Source organism: Pezoporus occidentalis, unplaced genomic scaffold (assembly GCF_034315485.1).
Source record: "Pezoporus occidentalis ecotype Australia unplaced genomic scaffold, CSIRO_AGI_Poc_V1 ctg123, whole genome shotgun sequence".
NCBI classification, from domain to species: Eukaryota; Metazoa; Chordata; class Aves; order Psittaciformes; family Psittacidae; genus Pezoporus; species Pezoporus occidentalis.
The window spans coordinates 528651-547618 of record NW_026913027.1 but is presented as its reverse complement, the minus strand read 5'-3'; positions in this window follow the sequence as shown (position 1 = coordinate 547618).

Sequence of the window (18968 nt, the reverse complement as noted above, 5' to 3'; positions counted from 1 at the left end):
TGTAATCACAAACATAAATTAACCAACACTTATATCAATCTTAAATAAAAGTGCTCTTCCCCACCCAAAGATAGATATTTCAAGAGTGAAAAATACAACAAATATACACTCAAAGTCAAATTAGCTTATAAGAACACAGGGACAAGCCCATCCCTACACAATGCTCTCAGTATCAGAGCAGTCTATAGAGCCATTTCAGCAGCCCTGCTGGTTCCTTCCCCAACTTTAAAATTCTCATTCTAAAGGACAAGCAAATCCACTCACAGTCCACTCACCAGATAAGCTCTCTGGACAGGTCTGGAGAAACTCACTTCACATAACTGAGTGGTCCAGCACACAGCTCCCTGCCCTTCCTCCAGTGCCACAGCACACACAAAGTAGCGTACCCAGCACCTCTTTGGACACATAGTCCCCTGTAGCTAGGTCAGCTTTGCATTGATTATTCAAACCCACAATCAGAGAAATGACCATCTCCTCTACTGAGATTACTCTACTTTAAACCATAGCAATAAGTTACCTATTGCTTTGGGCCAGCAACATCTGCTGACCAAAACATAGAGCAGAAAAATATGAACTAAACCACATACACAGAATCAGCCTCCTTCAGCTTTACGCTGGCTATTACCTTCTCTTCACCCCTTATTCTTACCTGTGGTAAATGCTCACTGAAGAAACTCTCCTTGATACACTCAGCACATGGACAAGAACTTCTCTCCACAAGGTTCTCATCAACAAGACCTACACCTTCAACAACAGATTTCCCCCCCTCACTTCAACCAGTGCTCAAGGAACCACCTTTATAAACTAATCCCCTCCCTTCATCACTCTTGAGGCAAGTCATTAGTTTTTAGTTTTGATGCCTTGCACATGATCCTTATCTTGTTACTTGCCTGCACCTGTGCCCAGACACCCACCCTTTTTTAGGCTGGCCACCCCAATAAACTTACACCTGGGAAAACATGAGTCTAATTACTCTGACTGCTTCTTATTGTCTTTGTTTATAATGGAACAAAAGCCTAAAATTGTGCTTTACTCAGAAAATACTGTTGGGTTGGTTTTTATTATAGAGGGAAAGAGTGAGAAATAAGCGCTTTAAGCTAATGGCAATAAAGGGAATGCCAACAAAGATCCTAGCCTTCAGGAATGGAGGCTAAAAACTCATTAAAGGCACAGAAGGATGGAAAGGCCACCAAAATCAACAGAAATCTTTCCATTTCTAAGAGCAGTCTTGAATTAGGCATTTGGAAATGAGACTCACACACGCACACACAGCTGAATAAACTATACTGGGCACTGTCTTTTACCAGGTGCTCCGAGTAATCTCTATTAGTTCTACTTTAATAACAAGCTGGCAGTAAAGGTGCTGATACTAATTGTTGAGTATTTCTTTGCTAAAATAAATCCTTAACACTGACCACAATAAATGAGTTAGGCTTTTATATAAAATTCATACTTAAAAGAGCTATGAATCTTCCTAATGTGTCATTTGACATTTGTTATTACTTGGCTGTGGACTGGCTTTGAATATTTTATGAAATATTTATGGCAGGAGGGGCTATGGGATTCATGAGCAAGACACATACAATATGCTGAAGATTAGTGACAATTACCACAAGGGTAAAATTAGTACAATCAACCATCACTTTCTTATGAAAAAACACAGACTTAATTGGTGGCAGGCGGATATTTTTCCCATTTTAAGCCTGCACTTTGTTGGGACTGATTTGCATATTTTTCTTCACTTTTGTAAGATTAAATAAAATTCTGTTTCAATGGGAATTTTGGCTAATTAGCTCCTGGCAAGCACAGGAATGTTGCGTTTGCTTTAAAGAAATATTTTGTAAATTCCTTTTACATCCCTAATAATTTGACGAAAGAAAAGAATAATAGTTATGTGCATCAAATCCAGCTAATGTGCACAGATTGTAAGCAGGTAAAAATGGAATTTAGGAAGAAAAAACCCTTTGTTTTGCTGTCCTTGCTGAAATGTGGACTGAATTCAAAATCTTAAATTAAAAATCACTGGAAAATTTCAATGCTTTAAAATCATGATGTTGTAACTTGGTCCCTTGTAATTCTCTCCAGTGATCATGTCAGATCCCATTTCAGAGATAGAAACACTGAGTTAGGGGACATCAGCTCTTGCTGCATTCAGTGTCTTCAAAGTGAGCTCTATTTGGGATGTCCCTAAGTATATTCTGTATTGGTTGTTGACATGTAAAATCACGTGCTTCCCCAACTGAGTACCATCCAAGACCCCATACAATGGCTCCGTGTTGTCCAGGTCCAGCAGCTTGGACTTTGAGCTGAACTCTAGCAACATTCATTTAGTATGGAATAAATGGTTAAGCAGTCATTTGGTGAAGAGATTTTTCAGTCTGAACGGAAATTCACCTGCTTTTATTTGTGCAAGGCTTGAGACAACATGCATGCTTCAAAGAGATTTTGCTCCTGGATTTATGTGTGCTGCTAGTGTAGAGGCAGTGAAAATAAGTCAAATTCTGCTCTCACGTACATTGCTGCACCATCCACTGAAGCCATATATTTAATGAAGAGCTGGAGTTTGCCTTGCATAGCAAATCTGTAGTTGCAATCGGGCAACAAGACTTTTAAGAGGTAGCTGTGGCTGAAGGACAGTCAAGTACATGATTCCAGTCAGGGCTAAAAACCTTCACTTTCAGAAGGGTTTGGATGGGACTCCCCAAAATGGCTTCATTGTTAATTGGGCTAAAGAAAGCAAAACAGTTACAACAAAACTAGTATATAATTTCAGTACCATAATTCATCTATCGCCTTATGAATAAATGAAAAATCAAGGCATAGTGGTAATCTAACCTAGGATTAGACACTCAGTGTTGGTTTACACTGTTATTTTCCTTTTTATACACCTTTCCTTGCTGGAAGATTACCATCTTTAGGACCTGATTTATTTATATGTATCAAATATTTATTTACTTTTTAAACAATAAGATTCAAAGCTATTTAATACCATGTTTCTCTTGCCCACCATAACAGTGTTTCTCATGCAAATGCTTGTACCTCTGTGATTTTGTTCTCTTGAAGTCTCTGGGGGTTAGGTGCTTTGAAACCTAATGGGATTATGTCAGAAACACAGCAATGTATTCTGCATAATAACACCCTGGTTTAGGCATTCTGTTGTGTTTTTTCTAGGAGCAGACCTAAACAGTTCTCTCTTGAGGAAAACAAAATTATACATTTAAGCAGATAATACAATTCCTTTGGAGACTCAGAGTTCTTCTCCAAGTGCATACATACAACTTCCATTAGCATTTAAAGGAACGTGAAGCAAGGAGATATCTCTGAGCCTGTTTCTTTGGCTATTGTGAATATCCTGCCTGCAGAAATGTTAATGTTTTTATGTATTACCTCCATCTGCTTCAATCCTGTTGAATTTAGGTGTGCTATTTATAAATATGAGTATGTTTGAATTAGTATATGTTTTGCGAGTTTAGGCACTATCAATTTTCTCCCAGAAAGCACAGCTGTCATTGCTTTCATTAGCAAAAGGTACTTTTTACTTACTTTTGGAATTATGATATTGATTCCCCCCCTCTCCTTTCACATCGCTGCTTGGTATAGTGCATTGTTAAATGACTCAACACGTTTAAACTCTTGAAAATGGGGTTTGTAATGGAAGTGCTGGCACACCCCTAGCTACATTGTCAGGAGCTGTGATGCTGCGCTAAATGGATGGAGCCACACTGACCCCCCACAGGAATGAAGGACCAAATGCCTTGAAATATAATTTCAGCAGCACATTTTTTTGGTGATACACTGCTTGGATTCAAAATAAATTCCATGAAATTCGAATGAGCCATTGGAACCGATAACTACGGGAAATGTCTCACAAATCAATCATCCCAGGTGTGAACAGAATTTCCAGGTTGGTTTCCTACATATTTTATTCTTCTGGGTTTCTTTGAAGTTGAAATCTCTTTTTATTTGCAACATCCTTGCCCTTGAGTCTTTCTTCTTTTCTAAATACTCACTCATTCCCCATAATCCCTTTATTCCGTTCTATTTTCCAGCCATGCCTCCCATGATATGCTTTTCAGAAGCGTATTTTACCAAGGCCCATCCAGATGCACATTATGCTTTTAGTTTTGTCTCCATTTACCTCCTACAGGCAGTTGAGTAGCTGGAGTCTCTCTGGATCTTGCTTAACCAGCATTTAGGACAGAAATACTGTCATGGAAGTAAAAGTTACAGTGGGCTCTGGGTTACTATCAGGCCATGCCCACACCTGTCCTTCATGATTCAAGTATCTCCCATCTCACATAGAATCATTCGCCTGAGCAGGTACAGCAAGTTAGCTGGTACCACAGTGTCACACATAAACTCAACCTAAACAGTATTGTTGTGTGCCTGTTACTTTGGAAGAACCTATTTCTGCAGACCTCATGGTCAGTGTAACATTTAAGTATTTCTAGTGTAACGATATTCCTTTTACTAAGTACTATATCAGAATGCCTTTCTCAGAAAGACATATAGGCAACATCATACATGTTTGCTTAGGCCTTTTCTAAAGAACAAAAAAATGCAATTCATGAAGCCTTGCAGGCATTCTGGCTTCACTAATACTCATATATTAGAACAAATAAATGTGGATTTTTGGATCATACCCAATTGAAATATCACATCAGCCTGTGGTTTCCTTTTGAATGATTAAATATTGTACCAAAATAATTTTAGTGCTGCTATTTAGGGGGAGAACATGAGAAAACCACAGAAAAATATCAGAAGGCTATGCAGCAGACTGCACCCCTGCTCTTCATTGCATTCCCTTTCTTTCCCTGCTGGAGGATGCTCCCAAAATCTTGGTGGGAGGACACACAGAGGAAGAGTGCAGTCATTAGGAGAGAGAAGGTGTTTTGCAGCCATGATTCTGGTCTGGAGTCCACTGATGGATGGTGGCTTGCCCAGAGCCTTTCCTACCAGTGTTGGGCACATGGCTGATCCTCCTTGCTGCTTTGCTTTTTGAGCAGTCCAATGCTATGTACGGACCAAGACAGGCTGGTGTAGGCTGACCACAAAATACCAAGTGGAAGAATAGCATGGCTTTTCACAAAGGCTGGCTAGAAAAGCCCCATCCTTGACTGTTCGCCTATCAAACCCTGTGCTGGAAATGAGAGGGTTAAAGGTACAGCTATTTGTGGTTGTATTTCACTTTTGAAAAGCTAGATTTCTGAGATAGTCATTAAAAGATTAATTCAGACAGTGTCCTTGAGACAGTTAATGAGATATGCTAATTTAAAATAAATAGGTCTGGTATGAATTCTTGATAAGAAAACATCTGTTGGATCTGTTGCTCACTTTCAAGGGAGGTAACTGGGTCTGAAGATAGCGAGATGTGATAAGGAGCATGCAGCCATCTCAAAGACAAAAGTTTGAAAGAACTGATTGTTTTTTAAGTTAGCCCTGGAAGATAACTCTTCCATCTGACTTCTTTTGGATGTAGAGACCGAGATAGACAGGCCTGGGGCCAGGAAGCTGCTAAGCGAATTAAAAGAGGAGCCAAATCGGCCATCAAAGCCACTGGGGAGAAAAGTATTATTAAGGCACTATATTTTCCCCAAACAGCTTTAGGATATCTGGCAAAGAGAATGGATTTTGCCTGAAAGTCACCACTGGAAGGAACTGAAAATAAGCATCACCCATCATAACTGCAGAGCTTTGAATGCTTTTTCCCACCTGCATGGCACGGTGTGGGTTGCAGCCACGGTGTTCTTCATTAGGTGAGCAGGCACAGAAGGGCATCTTGCCTCCCTTAACCTTGCCAAGTGAAGCAGAATGGCCTTACAATTCAGAAGGACACATATGTTTGGTACCTGGAAGTGCTGCAGGTTTTATTGCTGGGGTTTTCTTTTCTGACTCAGCCACAGTAATGTGCTATTGCATTTTCATATAGACTTCATCGCACCATCCCTTATAAGGAGCAGCTCGGATTAATTCTGTAGAAGTCACAGAGAAGCAGGAGAAACCAAACTGCTCCTTTGTAGATGGTTAGCTTTCCTCTAAAAAGTACAAAATGCCATCTCCAAGATGATCACATTTTGTTCAATACCACCAAAGTGCCTCTGTGCAAGCAGTTCACCTCTCTGGCTATCAGTTACAATAGAGCTTACATACTATTGCTGAGGTTTTTGAGCTTTACAGTCACATAATGATGTAGTGTATGCTTTATAAATTTTTCTAGATTTTTAGAGAGGTTAAATATTCAAAGATTATGGATACTGGCCTTTCAAAAATTTCAGATCCAGCCATTTGAATTTTTTATTTACGTGTATCCACCATACTCTGTTATGGGTTTTAATCATACATAACACCCTCAGGCAGTGTCAGAATCAACTGGACATTTAATTCCTTGTACTTAACAATAGTATTAAATTAGGAGGTTAATGTACCATTTCCTCCCAGTTGCACCATTCCAGCCAGGAGTGGCCTAAGCTCAGGCTATCTCTGTGCCTGACGTCAGGCAAAAAGAGGAGGTACTATCTGAGTAGTAGAGTAGTATTTGCATTCTCCAGCCTGACTTAGGCTGAGGTTTCCTTGCTAGTATTCTGGGAACAAGATACTGCTTGAGGAGCCTATTGCATTTTGACATTTCCTCATCTCTGGCTGAACTGGGTTTAGACCTGTGGCAGAAAGTAAATGTGTTGCACTCACAGGTCTGGTGTCATCCTTTAGATATCCCACATCTAAAATACTGATACATCCAAAAACAACCTGACAAGGTATTTGGAAAATAGGATAGCCCCTGCCTATGAGCTAGTGTTTGAATGCCAGCTTTCTCATTTAATCAGAATATGCCTGAACAGATTCATATTCCCCAATTTTATGTCTAATAAGAATAGTAATTTCTTAATTTCAGTTTTCTGTGGTAAAATCTAACTAATTGAGAAGTTAAAACAGATCATTTGACATAAAATATCTGTTCTTCTCTCACCATTATTGTAACAATTACATTATATATATTTTTTTCCCTAAAGCATCTTGTAGAGGTACAGTAATTTTTTTTGCACAAAGATTTTTATTATATGATCCTAACAACATAATTCACCATTGTCAGACGCATCATCTTTGCTTATCCTATTTTTCTCTCATTTTTCTGAGTTGCTTTGCTTAGTTCTCCGTACATGTGCAGTCAGCATCAAGCTGAGTCACTTAGCAAGTGAATCAGGTATTTTTATAGTCCAGGATTTTATGTTTGTGCTGAGAGCTTGCAGCTCCCAGTAACCTAAGCTTCAAAACCACTTTACTCATGTTTTTAACATAGAGTTTGACCCCTGAGTTTATTTGTGACAATAAACTGAGGATTTTATAACAAATAGTATGCACTGATGTACACTTGGTTAGTTGTAATTACGGAAGATGATTGCCTCCTTCTCAGCCAGTGCTTGCTGCTGCAGATGGCTGCTGGTCTTCATGAATAAATTATCTATACCAGTACAACAAGTTTGGTTACCCTGAGTATTTTGTTCAAATTGTGTAAATGCCAACGCCCATTATATGGAATTTAAGTAGATATGGTCAAAAATACTCTATACAATTAATGAATACCAAAACTGTAATGCTGATTCCAAACTCTTATCAATGCATTGTGCAAAATGGGAATATCTGAAGATAATGCATTTGCGTTTGTCTAGAAGAAGGTTTGGAATCAGGGCAAGGTTTCAGCTTAATGGGTAGTAACAAAGCTGTCATTAAGCCACTTGCCTTTTATTTAAAAAATCAGAGTCATATCACTAGCTGGTATAAATCAGTAAAACTTTAAAAGCTTCATTAGATACGCCATTTACAGATGTAGAGACTCCATTCCTAAGTCATCTAAGTTTGAACTTTACTGCATAAAGGACAACAAAAATCAGCTTACGTTATGATTGCCGGGTCTTTCAGCAGAGAAGGAAAATCTCTTCATGTGGCATAAATTGCTTTCTATGACTTTAATAAGGTTGGCTAATGGTCAGTCATTAACATGTTTATATATTTAGCAACTAGTCTATTTTATAATCTCAAGATTCACTTTGAGAAATATCTTTGTCACAATTTCCTTTACTACAGCTTAATTCAAAGGTTCCACTAGCACTTTCAGCTGTGTTGCATGAGTGCTAATGAAGCACACCACAAAATCCTTACTTTTCTGATACACGTACCTTGCTTAATTGCCTTTATGAACATGCCACTCACTCTTGTAAAACAGCTTAATAGACTGCATGCACCACGCTGGGAGCCAGCTGGGAGGCTCTTCAGAAAACACGATGAGGATAAAGGTGAAGACTGGCTGACTGGCAGTGTTCGGAAGAGCTGAGTCTTTCACTGCCCTGCTCTTGTGACTTAAGCTTTGGTTATTATCATTAGTAAATATTAATAGTATTACTTGTATTGCTGGGAAAACTCATCGGAGATTAGAGCTCCATTGCTCATTATGCTGTACAGACACAAGAAGAGACAAAAGTGCTTTAGAAGGGTTTGCAGGCAGGCTCCATCGGGCCAGGGGAGGAGAACACAAGCAGGTACCTGGTGTACATGGGACCAGGGGAGCATGCGGAAAGTCTGTGACCAAGAACTGGACCCTAATATCCTAAGTTGTAAGCATAACACACTCATTTGTCTTCCTCTGCTTTCTGAACAGCCAGGGATTTACAAATCAGTTCAGGCTGCTTTGCTCAGTGAACATGCTGAACTCAAAAGCCAAGTGAGATCTTTCTGCATTATTTCTAAATGACTGATCTAGAATCACTACGGTTTGTAGATATGTGCAACACACTGACAGTAGGCAGATCCTGCTAGTACCTGTAATGTCATAATAAACTGACATATTTATGTACATTTTATGTCTTTTTGTGATGCATCTTGGGGATATGATTTTTCCTTTTTGCCATAATCAGTCAATCAGTGAACTGGTATCTTTCCACAGGCAGAAATAATGCATTGACACTGCCTGACTGCAATATATTAAAATTTAAATTACCCTCTGGTCTGCTGTATGAATCATATTAACGGATCCTAAATACCAAAAAAAGGCAGTGCAATAAAATTCAGAGAATGATAAATCACTGAGGTTCTTACATATTTCATAAATAAAAGATTGGATAAAAGTCCGAAGTTTACTTACCTGATATTTACAAATGCTAAGACTTTTTCTGTTAAAAAAATCAATATAATATTCTAAGTTAAGAAGACATTCCTTTCTGATACTTCACTTGACAGCTTTCACCACAGCCTAGGTAGAAACCAATTTGCAGTAACTATGAATAGCTATTTATTTTGGGGGCATACACAGCCTAATTGAGAAAGTGTGTTAAAAGTCGACAAGCCAGAGTTACATCTAGTAATTTAATTCCCGTATGGCAAATCCACAATAATCCCAGGATTAAAATGTAGCACCTTTGTTTCAGTAGTTAAGTGCAGAGTGCCAGCAAAGACTAATTTTGTTCACCTGGTGAAGGAAGCTGCATGACACTTTATACTGAGATACATGTGTGAATTAATTTCTGTAATGGTCCAAGACAGATTTCTGCAGATTTCTGTTACTTTCTTAGATACTTTTATATCTGAAAGATGCATATTTTAGTATAGAAATCTTATTCTTTTTTGTAATTACCTGCATCCTTTCAACTCTGATAATTTCAATAACCATATGTGGAACATGAAATCAGTTCCCAGTTGTTTCGTCTAAACATTATATATTTAAGTGAAGAAAATAGGGAACTGTTTATTTGTGGAACTTTTATTCCAGTTTATCTGCATATAACTATGTTTGGGATCATCATCTTTTTTTCTTACAGAGACTCATATTAAAATGCATTTTAAAGCTCACGTGAAAGAGCAGCTATTAGTTCACTGCAGAGCCTCTCAGCTGCTTTCTCACACATGTATCTCTGCCTTTCCTTCTCCCCACCACAGTCAAGCACCCAACACAGAATCCTCATTCTGTCAAACAGACTATTTTATGTGAGGCTTACAATTGCACCATTATCACTGTTTTCCTTTCTGGGTTGTTTTTTTGCCTGTTGTCAATATGAAATGTCCAAGCCCACCTCACGTGAAAATTCACAGGATAATATTCCTGGCCTATTAAAAAAGAAATCATTATTGCTGTTGCAATGGGCAGGATAGCACAACATGTCAGATACTTTCCTTGAAGGCTCTCAAGCTTAACTAATGTTTCTCCTCAGTCATACTCATGCTCTCTCACATGCTAAGTGTATTTTCAGAGTATTTGCTGCAAATGCATCTTAGACATTTACTTGCTATACTGAGCTGCTTTATTGCAACCACACTCAGCTATAGCAGATCACTTTATTAAGGAGCAAAATAATTAACAGACTTGCTGGTGTTTCACAGGAGCATCTCAATGTATATCCACCTCTCACACATAGTGTGTTTCTCAGGGTTAAGGGAAAATTGCAACAAGCTGGCAGGACATGGGCTGTATTGGCATCATAGGACAGGGTTTCTTCTCAAATTTTGAGTTAACAAATCACAACATGGCAGCACAAAAGAAAAAATAAAGGAAGAAAAGGATCATGGCTTGAACCCTGCCAGATGGGATATGGAGAGAGCTCAGGGGAACTTGCCAAAAAACTGTGTGTGTGCATACCAGTGTGTGCACAAACCCTTTATAAACTTAAGCAATCTCTTGAAATTCCTCCACTTTGAAAAGCTTCAAATCAAATGTTTCATTTGTCAACACCAAGAAACAGGTATTACTATATATATTCATGCACACATTAGTTTTATCCAGCTACTTTTACACACTGCTTCCTATAAATAAAATGCATTTTTTCTGCTTCTGAATTACAGATATATAATCCCAGTTATAACATAGATATTCATACTTGTAACTGCCTGATAAGGGCCCAGATAACTGCTTTTATGTCAACACACTAGCTGCAAACCTTCCACTTTTACTAATTACTTGTTCTTTGTAGTTGGTCAGTGAGTCATATGACTCGATTTCCATTTTAATTGTGGGAATAAAACTTTTTAGAATAGCAGAATATGGAACAAAAAATATCTCATTCTCACACAAATAAATATTAATTTATGGAAGATGATGAAAGTCATTACACAAATATCAATGACTAGGGAATCAAACACTGGGTCCTTCTGTAACAGACACAAAGCAAAGCCCCAGTTGGAAACTATCTGCATAACGCCAATAGCTTGCAGGAAGCTACAGCATTTTACACAACCTAAGAGGATCTGAACTTTTGCTTCTTTTGTCTCTGTTGTATACTTCCTTTGTCATGGCCTTTTTACCTTGCATAAATATGTGTTAATAAGCTTTAATTAAAATAATCGCATCATAGCTATTCTACTCACACTTACAAGAGTATTAAAAGGATTCAGCTCCTTTAGATTTTTGCCAATGATGCTAGCTCACACAAAGAGGAAAGTAATATTGCCAGGTCTTATATCAATCTTTTTTTGGAAAGATGTAGGAATATGGTCATGTCCTGAAGCTGAATGAAGGTCAAAATCTCTTTTTTTTTTTTTCAAAAATTGAGATATAGATAAATATATACCTAATACAGTGGTGAAACAGGACACATAAGAAATGTACATTAGAACAGGTAACAGAAGCAAGTGAGAAAAATGACAATTATGGTGAAAGATTTCCAGTGGATTACATTTTGAATAGCATCAGTAACACTCTAATCTCCTTTGGTCACAGATGTGTAAATACACTAGTTTTAACAGGTATAAATGCTGTACAAGAACAGAATAATTGAGTTGGAATGGACCCACAGCAACCATTTAGCCCACCTTCCAACCTACTGTCTAAGAGAAACCCTTGGCTGCCAGAGTATTTACTTTAAAGAGACTGGGTGGGCAGGAGGCAGTGCTAAACCGTCTTTGGGTTCTGCTCTTAGAGGGCTGTTGGAAATCAGTTTGGACTTTACTGCAGAGAGCCATTTCTGGTCTGATCTAATGTGCTTTTGCTCCAGAAAATCATTTCATAGCTATGTGCTTTTGCTGTAGTTGGTACCCATCAGCTGAAGGAAATGGGAGAGATTTTGAGCTGGCTGTGTTAGCTCAGGATTACCTGTTAGCAAGAAAATCCCTGACTGCTGGGTTAGAGCAATTTTGGAGTTGTAGAAATGAGCCTTAGCAAGAACCATTCATCTTCAGTCTGTAATTTATAACATATGAGACTCCTAATGACTTCTATTCCTATTTATATTATTAAGTAGTGCAGTGATCCTGTGTTACAAAAGGGGTCCTGCACTGTACTGCAATTCTGATCAGTGCATACTCAGTTTATACTCTCTTGCAGCCTCTCAGATATGGATTAACTAGACCTACAGATGTTTCTGCAGAACACAGCTTCAGCAAAACCAGCAGTGAATTAATCACTGCAGCAACAAAATATAGCTTGGCACAACCGTATTATAGCGTTGCATTCTTGTGCTATAGTTAAGTCCTGTCAGCAATTACATTATCAACTCCTATTTTTAGCTGTTTGTAACTTTTACAAAAAAATAAAAGCATTTACAGAGTAGGCTTAATCTATATAATATTTTTTTTCAAGCTGGGAATGTAACAATATGCATTCTATGTGTGTATGACAGTATAAGTAGTTCCTTCATCTACATAAAAAAATATGTGCTGACTTGTGTTTTCCTTATATTTTTCTGTTATTTACTGTTATGTACTGTTATGCACTCAAATGCATTCTAATAAAGTTGCAATTTATTGCAAAACTTTCATAGTGATCCAGTAGTATTAATGTAGAATAATGTTATATGTGGCCTCCGTAAAGCTGAAAACTCAGAGTACATTATTGTCAGTAACGTAGGGGATATTAAGCTGATGATCATTGATGAAGACTTTCCCCTTGACTTCACAGGTGAGGTATATCACATGGTAACCTTAAGCATCACTAAGAAAAGTTTTGTTGTGCCAATAAATACGAAGGATTCAATTCCTCTCCACAAAAACACTGTGTGAATCCAGAGTAATCCTTGGAAGAGCCTTGAAGATTTTACTATCTAAACTGATTCCTATACAAAATAATTGTTACCATCCATTATGTGTTATTTGACAAATTCTGTCAGAGTCTGTCATGAATTGCATCTATGGAAATGCAAAATAACTGCATGAATCTTGGTGGACTGCTGTTGATTCACCCTGCTGTAATGGAGAGCACAGTTTGGCTTCTCTGCCTTGGAGACATAAAAGTATTTTTCATGTGATGGTTGAGACTGCAAAACTAAAGCCAATTCACAACTTGTGCACCTAGACACAATTCAGCTCTACATTATTCTCTAAACAAAGGCTTGCTTTTAAAGGTGGCAATTACAGGTAGTTGCATCTTTAATAGTGATATGTGGCTCAGTTATAAAGCCCTTCCTTAAGAACTGAGAGCAGAAATACATGGAGTATCTCACTTTTTATTTATTTGCTAACACATTTGCTTATTTACTTATTTAAGCTTTCTACACCTGCTTAAACTGACTCTATAATGGCCTATTCTAATGCAACACTGACGGGACTGTTTATTACTGGTTACTTAATTATGGAACTTCCCAAAGATCATTATAAATGTAAGAAGCTAGGATAATTAGATTAAGTGTTAAGTACTGAATTTATGCTTAATAATATACAAATATGCAAAATCTGCTCAAAACCAGGAGTTCAGCAAGTTCAGCAAGTTTTTAAGTGAATAACTGTTACCAAAGAAACTTTCAAGCCTAGGTCACCTCCTCAAATGAGTTTCATTAGCTGGTACAGCTTTAGCTGCAGTCTGCTCCCAGTCTCTGTGTAAAAGTCACTGCAAAGAGCAAACTTTTCAACAACAAGCAGAGCAGCAGGGTAGCGGTAGAAAATGCACAGCAGCATCAGTTTGTGCTAAAGCATCTATTTCAACTAGTTATGGCCAGAAGCTCCGAGGGTTTTTTTCCATTTTAGCAAAGCTTTTTCTATTTAATACTCTTTGTTATTACCATATAAACAGGCGTAATTTTGTCTCACCAGTTTATCCATCAGAATTTTGTAACCGTGCTTACCAGGGAAGCTTCTGCACACCTTAGAGCTGCTCCTCTCCATTACTGCATGTATCTGGATGGACTCCAGCTGGTAACGACAGAGACAAGACATGCTCAGTGTCAGCAAAGTTGATGCTTGATGCAAAATTATAATTTAGATTTCTCCATTCCCCTCACACTCGATGCTTTGTGGTCTTGTTACAGTGTGCTTGTTTCCCATATGCACAGGGAGGTTGTGTGGAAAAGCTGGGGAGCCTGCTCACAAACCAAGCAAGTTTGTGTGCTGTGATGAGCTCCCTCCATGCAAGAGTCAACTGATTGCTAGATCAAATGTCATTACAAGAGTCAGGGATTCGCATATCAAGAGCCACAAGGGCAGGAGCAAACTGTTAATATTTACTCTTGGCTATTTTCTGCAGGTTAAGCTGGGGACCCTGGAGGATGCCAACTTCCTCAATGCTGCCAGGAACCACCAAAGCCTAAGTCTAAATACCACTGCAGGGTTCTGGGGTTGAGCAGTCAGACCATGAGCATCAGCCCCAAGCGAAGTTCTGAGCTGAGGCTCCTTCTCCCACCATCTGCAGTGAAGGATCTCCTCCAGCCACATCATCTGCAGCGGCCTGGCAGAGCTCAGAAGCAGATAACAGGGAGCAGTCATGCCGGTGTCACCAGACCTGGGGTTTGTCCCAGGGTGGAACCTGGAGGGTCCAAAGGAAGAGCAACCTGAGCCCAGTTTGTCAGGGTTCAGCAGTCTCAGACCAGCTGGCATTCATGGTCTGTTTTTAGTTATGTGGCAAAACCCACTGAAACAGCTATATAATTTTGAAAGTATGTTTAAGGAAACTGCTAAATCTGTTTGCCTAGATAAGAAAAATGTCACTTTAAGGACAGTGGCATATGGAGACAACTTCCATATTACTGTCATTGAAGGCTGTGTGAATGCCACAGTATGTTTGTAGGAAACAATTGCAGCCTAATGCTGGCAAGAGGGGCTATCCTGTCATTTTGTGGAGGATGAAGATCTATATGAGTATATTTTATCTAGCGAAAGGATGAGCAGACACCCACTGTGTTGGCAGCCCTGTACATTTTCAGGACATATTTTTTACCTATGTAACTAATGCAGACTCTTATTCGGTGTTCTCAGATTTTCATCAAAGCAGCAAGTGCCTTACACTGCAGAGCAGCATGGAGCAATCGGGCAAATATCCTAACAGAAAAACTGCAACTTCTTTGTCTGTGCTGGAGAAACTTCATTTGCCATATCTGATAAATGGTTCTTTTACTTTATTCATGCCCAGAGATGGAAAAAGTTTTAATATGCCACAACTAAAAACCAATCCTCACTCTGAAAAAGGCTTTTCTCTCTCTCTCTCTATATATATATATATGTATTTAAATATATATAAGCTACATCATATATACAAAAGATATATATACAAACTCTATCAGATATACATATGCTTATACCTGGATCACCTTTTTACTAATGTAAAGTAATTCCTTTTTGAAACCATTCTATATTTTTGTTGTCAGCACAGGAACCCTTGGCAATCAGTTCTGTAATTCAATTACCTGTTGGAGAGAACAGCCTCTCCTTGTAAAAACTGTTGCCTAACATTTTCATTGGGAAATTTATTACTCCAAGCAGAGATCTACTAAAACCTCTACTTTATAGAAAACAAACAATCCACAACTCACAATTCACTTCCTGTGGATAATTTTGGAAGCTCCTGTTAGGTCCTTACTGCAGTCATCAGTTTACCAACTCAGAAAGCTCAGTCCAGTTAGTGTTTTCTACAAACAGATGCCATTTCATTTTTATGGTCATCGTCATGGCCTTCTTTCTATCTTTTCCAGGTCTCCTGCAGCCCTAGGCAGATAAGCAGAATAATATATAGTTATGCATATTTACCACTGACTGATATAGCAGTGTAATGATACATGATGGTTTGTTCTCTTTCTCTCAGAAAATGCAATGAAAATATCCCATATTAGGACAGAATTACTGTGATACCATAGAGTTTCTTTATTTTGTTCATTTTTCTTTGGTTTTCATTTGGTTGTCAGATTCACCAGCTGAGGAAGAGGACCTGAGGCCCTGGTGATTATGTGAGAAAACCATTTGTGTCACTGCTGTGCAGTGGAAGAAAACTCTTGTGGTTTCCACAGGTGTGAGCGCATGTAATCTACTACTGGAGCAGTGTGGAAAAACATCCCCACAAAACAATCCCTTTAGGGACCATAAGGAAATCTTTGGCTTTGCCAAAAAATGCCTGCAGGGCTGCAGTCTGTGTTGCTTGTGCCTAGCTTGAGGGAAGACAATATGCGTCAGTTTTCAGCGCTGCCAATATGGCATTTTTCATCACCCCATAATCCATTCATAAATCCAAAACAAACGAACTTTATTTTCTATCAGGGGTTGAACAAAAAGTAACTGTAAGCATTGGAGCAGGCCTATTAACAAGAAGAGATGTTTCACATCTTTATGACCATCAGGTCATTGCAACCAGCAACCTAGATCCAGCTGCTGAACAGTCCTGATACTGTTCTTGCTGGAGTTGTCTGCTGGTGGGAAAAAATGATACAGGTAGATATAGATGTACACACTCAGATATGCATATATAGAGATATATTAATAATAACTTTAAAAACCCAACTTCTAAAGGACCAGAATTATCATCTCACAGGTGATGAACAATTCATTATCAGGATCTCACCCCTTAGAGCTCTGCATCGCTTCTCTGGCATACAGCCCAAAATAAGTATGCAGTCTGAGTGAGGTTTTTCAGAATATTAATTGCTTTCATAGTCCATGCTATCCTGGGTTCATAACTGCTGCAGGAGTGGGCAGGCACAAGTATTTCTTGTTTAGCCATTCCTGTCACAACATCTGACAATAACCTCCCCGGTGCAGAGGTGTCGCATTCAGCAGGGCAAGCCAAGGGCAGTGTTGCTGCAGCCCTGGCACTTCAACACCAAACTGCCTGCTCCTGGTCTCAGGAGGCAGCGGCAGGCACAGGGGTGCTTAAATATTTCTGGTAGATGCTGATGGAGTTGAAGAAGTAACTTTGGGCCACCCAGTGAAACAAGACGAATGTGGCTGAGCATGTGTTGTGAGGCAGTGCTGTCCCTCCACCAGGTAGCCAAGCTCTGCCTGCTGGCACAAGCACTGCCATAGGGCAAAAGGCTGAACCAAGGGTGAGGAGCAGCCTGATAAGTGGTTTGTTTCACTTTGTGAAGGAAATGCAGATAAATATAGCATCCCTCTTGTTCACAGTAGACAAGTGTCCTCTTCACAGAGGACCACAGAGCCACCACAAGGATGGGGACAACCCGCATCCCTGGAGAACCCAGAGAAGGGTCCTGGGTGGTGTCTGAGGATGCTTGCACCCACCTGGCTGTGCACAAGCCCCTGTTTCCTTAGCATTAATAAATTAAGGTAAAACTACAGATGTACAAATTAATATATTGATATATAATTAATTAATGTATAAGAACACTACAGTATGTTAACTGAGATTAACAGTGTCAAGGCAATCCTATTTCCCTTTCTGAAGGGAAAATATCAGAAATTGAAAATATAAGACCCTTGATTTCCAGTTTTAACTACAGAGCTGTGCAGACTCCAGATGCCTGTGTTTTAAACCTCAGGAAAATAACTCCTTGCACTTGTTTGTCATACTTGAGCCTAAGGTGATTTGAATGAGAGGAGACGTTTAACCTGACAACTAATATGTTTATTGTAGATAGGGAGCAAATACTAAAGATATCTATTTTAAGGAGATCAGGTATGGTAGACATTATAAAGAGAGAATTATAGAGAAAATATATCAAACCTGGTACGTAATGGGAGAGGGGAATAATACATACAAGTCAGAGATCTTTTCTTAACCCCACAGCAAATGTAGCTATATTGTGCTCTACCAAGGAAGAGTAATAGCAACACACGGACTCAAGTTCTTTACTAGAGTTTCATAGTTCATTAATAACATCACAAGTCTTGAAAAGGATTCTTTTTCCCAGTGTGAGAGGAAATTAGTTCCCTTGGTGCACTCTATCACTGTGCCTCTCCGATGCATCATTTTACATTTACTGCTCCTTCCCTCTCACACCTCCGGGGTAACCAAGCAAAGGTGGGTTTGGCAGATTTTCACACAACCTCACAAGAGGCAGATAATCATGATTAAGTTCCTCACTCTCCCAGCTCTATTTCATTTTTACATCATTTTTCTAGTAATAATTGGATTATGTGAGAACTGGATCTTTTTTCCCCTCTGGTTTTTAGGAACCAGAATCACTCTCTTTTTTACCCCCAGAGTTAATCCCTGGAGATGGGAAGTTTTCTGTTGTGGTTTTCACTTCCATGTGAGATCTGAACAATGACTGGTGAGTTGGCTTTGACAGGTGTTAAAACATCTCAAAGCAGGCAGGACATTTGTATTGATTAATTAATGCATAGACAGAGGTTTTTAGAACTGATTGCTTTTCTGAGTGTTTCAGAAGGAAGTGGAGAAAATGTGCTGCGTTATCTCTTTCTAATCCATTTTCATGTACTATACTCCATGTTCCTCTAGTTTAACTACTGAGCTGTTAAAGACCAGAAAATAGTGAAGAATGTAGTTATCTTCTTATTCAGAAGATTGAATCTCACCATTTATTGCAGCTGTATATTCATAGGATAATTAGGCAGAAATAACAGCTTATGTAAAACATAATAAATTCCTGGGGCAGTCCTAATTGACTGATGAACATTTTCCTACCAGTCTATCTGGTAGAAATGCCCTTTCAAAATTGAGAACCTTCAAATTCACAATTATCAGTGTCCCTTTGCCTTATCACTACAGTTAAATAGCATTAACAAATACAAGCCAAAAAAGATGTATCTTTGTAATCCAAATACCTGATTTGCTGTGTTTTATACCTCACTTGTGACACATTTCCAGTGAAATG